At 43.6% G+C, this 6,027-nt stretch overlaps 1 pseudogene; it reads left to right on the top strand.

Moving 5' to 3' along the window:
* The first annotated feature begins 384 nt into the window (after window positions 1-384).
* LOC112476793 lies at window positions 385-503 on the top strand (annotated as a pseudogene).
* The last annotated feature ends 5,524 nt before the right edge of the window (window positions 504-6,027 follow it).

Genomic DNA, 6,027 nt, shown 5'->3' on the forward strand with positions numbered 1-6,027 from the left:
CCTAGCTCAGGACGGACCTCCCAGCGTCAACTGCAAATGTCCTACGCGTCTCTCCGTCAGCAGTGCAAACTCCCCAGCTCTCCTGTCCATGTCCTTCCACGTGGACATGCACAGGTCACCTGCAAAACGTGGGAGCACCCGTGACTCTCCGTGCTTCCCAGAGTCACCAACTCATATGCTGCATGTGGAGCTCCGGGGACAAGAGACATCATCGCTGGCACCTCTGAGCTCGTAGAATTAATTAGTCCTCACACCTCAGAGGAGAGGGAGGAAAATAGAACGTCGTGCGCGGGGCCCTGCGCTGACTTCTGGGGATAAAGAGCTGATTAAAACAGAAAGAGTCTTCGTCTTACTGGTATTGAGGGAGACAGGAAGTAAGCAACAGTCTACGGCCATGCCACCCTGAACAAGCCCGATCCCGTCTGATCTCAGAAGCTAAGCAGGGTCGAGCCTGGTTAGTCCTCGGATGGGAGACCATCTAGGAAAACCAGGTGCTGTAGGCGTAAAAAATAAAAAAATAAGGGATTGTTAGCTGACAAGGTCCTTGCAATCTCTGAGGTCAATCAAGGGTTGCCTCATTTAAAAAAAAAAAGAAAAAGAAAACAAGGAAGTAAGCAAGAAAAAAAAAAAGCGGTTTAAGCTCCATGCTAAGGGAGACCCTGACTTTACAGATGGCTTCCTGCCTCGTCCTGCCCTAGTGGATAGTGAGGAAGAGTGTAACTCAGTCCAGCCGTCCTCTCTAACTGGGCTGAAACTGGATCGTGCATGACCAGGATGCTGTCTGATTTAAAACGGGCATCTCATTAAAAGCAATTCGCTACTCTCCTCGATTCTACTGATTGCCTACAGTCAGTAACCCATGTGACCTGACCTGAGCCCAACGCTCTTGCGTGCTCACAATGACGCATCCGAGAGAAAGCGCAGTCTGCGAGGACGACGTGGGCACCGTCTGGAGGATGGTTCTTCACCCTGCTTTCTCATCTACTCCCCACCTCCTAGGTAATCAGAAGCATTATCTGTGCTGCTGGGGGCATTTTTGTAGCAAAGTCACCGTTTCAGGAAGCCCTTCACGTGGACGTCAGTTTGCTTCTAGGCGATCGATCGTAGCCGTCACGATCCTGTTTCCGCATGTGTCCGTGAACCTCATAGGTCACCCAGGTGGCAACGCCCACCAGCCCTAGTCGTATTAAAAAGTGTCCCTCTTCCTAGGCTCTGCACGGGAACGGATGGAGACGGATTTCCAGCTTCGGCGGTGGCCCAGAACAATGCGACCCGTGCTATCTCCACAGCGTGACATCATGCTGTTCGTCGTATGAAGACATCTCTAACTGTCAGCGTCCCCACTCAGTGATTTATTATCCGTGGATCCTTCATTAGAAAAGGCTGGGCATCTTCTCAACTTAATAACCCGCAGGAGAAGGTGGCAAAGGACAGTGAAAGCATGACAACCGCCCTGCAGACATGCTCTTGGTAACTGTCAGAGGGACAAAAAGCAGTACTGGCTTTGGAGCAGCCTTTGTCTCTGGCTTATCAGTACGTGCTGGAGGGGTCTCAGAAAGATCCAGAATGTCTCCCTAGTGCCAGGATGCTGTGTCTGCCCTCAGTCTCTTGTGGGGAGTCTACTTTATGAAGACCATGTCTTCGCACCCCAAAGAAAACCGAAAGGCGTCTTTGTTTTGTTTCTGTTCTAAACGGGAAACTTCTCCTGCAGGGCAGGATGGAAGAAGGTACGATTTTTCTTTCCTGGCCATGAATTTATTTAGCTCCGTTCTAAGAACAATATCTTACACACACTTCTTTATTTTCCTTGGCCCCGGGGTGTGATGTTAACAAAAACACAAAATCCTCGGGAGTGGTGGCTTTCGAGAAGGGTCTCTTATCATGTTGCTATCATCGCTGCCTTCCATCCCCACACTGGACATGTTGATGGCTTAGTGACCCGCTGGAGAATCTGTCTACATGTGGACCATGATGATCACAGTTGGTTCTAAGGCTGATCACACCGGAATTGCTAGCTAATTACACTCCATTGACGGATCTTTGGTTTAAGGAAAAACAATATATGTACACACACATTTGCCTATGTCTTCACTGTGTTATGTGAGGTGCATTTATCATCACTTAGCTGTTATACGTCTTAGAGGAGTTATTTGCATGCAATAGAATCCCTTTCCCAATATTGCCTTGGTGTAGAATAACATGCAATCTATTCACACGAAACAAAGTAAAATAGATTTCTCCTTAAAAAGAATTTAACACTTTTACATTCTTCATCGAATTTATTATCGAAATTCTCTCACCTAATCTAGGTTAAATTGAATATGAAAAATGCACAATTTATCTCGCCGCTTTATCAGATCGTCTCCTAATTGCTATGTTGTGTTAGCGGATATACACAATTATGTGTTGTAAGTAAACAACCACTTTGTTCCGGCAGAGTAAGAGGTAACAAGGAAAGAATAAAAGATAATCAGGAGGAAGAAGGGCAGAAAGCAAAGAAGAATGTCTGGGGAGATAATGAGAGAAATAAAACAAAACAAAACAGAAAACCGCGCACGCCTGCAACTTTCTCTCCAGATGGCCCATGACTCATCTGCTCTGGCTTTGAAAGTAAGTGTTTGTGATGAATTTAACTGATGCTGTCCCAGGGTGCAATCGGCTGCCACCCACGCTCACTCCTAACGTAGCTGCCTATCGACGAGTATCTGTATGATAAACTATGAAAAACTCTCTTTTAAAAACACCTAAAATCTTTTTGTTTGATAAAACTCAAGTTTTATGTCTACTCCACGTTATAATTCTAGGGACGTCAGTTAATTACATGACTTTTTCACCTTTACTATGCTAAGAATTATTAAAATATATGTGATAATATGAAGTTAAGTGTTATTTCATTATAAATATTCAGTCGTGATATAAAATTTAATACATTATCTATTATCTATATCTATCATCTATCTATCTACCTATCTACCTATCACCTATCATCTATCTATCTATCTATCTATCTATCTATCTATCTATCTATCTATTATCTATCTATCTATATCTATCATCTAACTATCTATCTAACATAAATCTACCTAACTAACATCTATCTATCTATTAGCCATATGTATATCAGCTATATAAAGAAAATTCACTTGCAAAATAATTGTCTATTTTTTCAGCAAGCAAGTGTTCCAGGAAATACTTCCACCCAATTTGGAGAGTGTTTGAAACATTTTGACCAAAACTACAGAGAACATGACGCGCCCAGAGGCCATTTGTGTGGTTCCCTGGGCACCTCCCGTGGAGAGACACACAACTGCCTTTGCGACTGTGATGGTGATGGAGAGAGCAGCCCACCTTCTGGTAGGGAGAAATATGCCTGTTTTCAGACACTCTGGGCAGAGCAAACAAGCTGGGGTTCAAATGGAGGCCCAAAATTTCAGGCTGCCACTGGGGAGTGAGCTCTGATTTGCATCTGCTGGGGAGTCAGCTGGTTCTCTCTCCATTCCCTCTTCCCGCAGAGGCTGCCTTGGGGAAAGGACCCATGATAGTCATTTTGGAGGCACTGCTAACTCATTCTTCCAAGGCACGCTGGCATGGCCCGCTCTTCAGTAAATAAACCACCACATTTTCAGACTGCGGGTGTAGCCTTGCACGACTAATATCTATCTGGAGGCTCAAAGAGTTCCATCCGCTTTTGGCCATGAGAAATTACATTCCAGATTAGATGACATGGAATATCATATATTCGAAATAATGGCCTGAGTTACAGGGGTTTATACTATGACCCTACCTCCCATCGTTAAAAGAGATATGTTGCTCAAAATGGAGATGTAGCATCAGATTATTGAGGCAGAAAACAGCCAGAAATAGGCTGGTCCAGGAACAGTGACAGAAGAACATGGTAGGATATTTAGAATTTAGAAATATAAAGAGCTGGCTTGCTGCACAAATGTAGTGAGTCATTTACTCCAGATATTTGTGGATCTTAAAGTAAGAGATGGCCCTGGAATGAAAAACAGAAAGAAGCTGATCTCAGCTTTCTTTTATTTTTCTCATTCAAGTGAGACAACTGCTGGTGAATTAAGTTAGGGAGTCGAGATGTAGCGGAGGTATCGTAATGATGTAATGATATATTGTGTACCTCGAGACCTCTAACCTGCAATCAAAGCAAACGAAAAGTTCAGCCTAAACGAGAAAATGAATAACCGTGAGGTCTCAGGGCAAACAACCCGCCCGCAGTTTCGGAATGTGAAGGAATGGGCACCAAGTTGGAGTTTAGCTCTGAGGACGCTCATGTGTTTTCAGGCGTGATGACATACTTTTTGCTGGAGTTTTCCATCCATCTTAGGAATACACTCACACGCACACCCACGGAGACATGCACACAGTAACGCATCTGGAATATAATATTATCTCTGCTTCTGTCCTAAAACAGATATTCGCCTTCAGAAATAGTATTTGAAGCTAAATGGGAAGTGATGATAAAAATGTGTGGGGGAAATACTGTGTGTAATTCATTTTTGACTAAACCTTTGCCTCTTGTTGGGTAGCAGAATTTATGGGTAGAGCATTTTAGAGTTTGCAAAGCCTTTTGCAGGGCTTAGGTCCAAACATGTGGATGTGATGAGCCACCTTTTGTCAGGAATTAGCCATAAGGCTGTGGGCACATTTCTTCATCCTTCTGATGTCCCCTGTTCCCGTGTATGTATAGGGATGCTCAGCAGATATGAATTAATACACGTAAAATATATGTTGTGATACTTGGGGCATAGCACCTATTAAGATGGTGATGATGATAATGGTGGTGATGGTTGTAATGGTGATGGTGATAGTGATGATGGTGATGATAGTGATGATGGTGATGGTGATGATGGTGATGGTGATGATGGTTATGATAGTGATGATGGTGATGATGGGGGTGGTAATGGTGATGGTGATGATGATAGTGATGATGGTGATGATGATAATGATGATGGTGATTGGTGATGGTGATGGTGATGGTGATGATGGTGGTGATGATGGTGATGATGATGATGGTGATGATGGTGATGATGGTGATGGTGATGATGATGGTGGTGATAATGATAGTGATGATGATAATGATGACGATTGTTTGATGATGGTGATGATGGTGATGGTGATGGTGATGGCGATGGTGATGGTGATGGTGATGGTGTTGGTGATGGTGATGCTGGTGGTGCTGGCGGATGATGGTTATGATAGTGATGATGGTGATGATGATGGTGGTGATAGTGATCGTGATGGTGATGGTGATGATGGTGATGATGATAATGATGATGGTGATGGTGATGATGATGAAGAAGAAGGGGGAGGAGGAGAAGGAAGGAAATAAAAATATTGAAAAATTTTGATCTCTTCGGCTGAATTCCCTAGAAGCAGCACTGAGGGATGCGATATTGAAGACACAGTCTCTTCACGAGTTATCTTGCGTCAAACATCACTAGTGCCAAGTTTGGAAATCCCCCAAAGGCGATTTTTTTCTGTAAAAAAATGAAGCTCCGTGCGATTCACAAGCAGCACTCCCAGCCGCAGGTGGACATGTGCAAGGACGCACTGGTCAGAGTCTGCAGGGGTGACAGAAGTACCCACGAGAGTCGGTCTGTCTGCCTCAGGCAACTTTTGCCAAAGAGAAACCATGTTTTATACTGGTGTCAAGCAAATCTCAGGATAGCAGCTCTTTCAGAGTAATGAACTCATTTTTTTACTCCATGAATGGTTTTAAAAGATAGATGGCAAGCGGGCGCTGACCCTGGAAAGTTGATTTTGTCAAGAACTTGAAACCAACTATGTACTTTAATTAATCAATTAATAATTGAAATTTATTGGGGTGACATTGGTTAATCACCCCAATGACGGATGTACAATCCTATAACATGTCATCTGTATATTGCATTGAGTGTTCACCACCCAAATTCAAATCTCCTTCAGTCACCATATATTTGCCTCCCTTTTCTATCTCTTTCCATTTCCCTTTTCCATACTGTTGTCTATGTCTGTAAGTTTTTGTTTCTT

This window comes from Pteropus alecto, unplaced genomic scaffold (assembly GCF_000325575.1).
Source record: "Pteropus alecto unplaced genomic scaffold, ASM32557v1 scaffold142, whole genome shotgun sequence".
Taxonomy (NCBI): domain Eukaryota; kingdom Metazoa; phylum Chordata; class Mammalia; order Chiroptera; family Pteropodidae; genus Pteropus; species Pteropus alecto.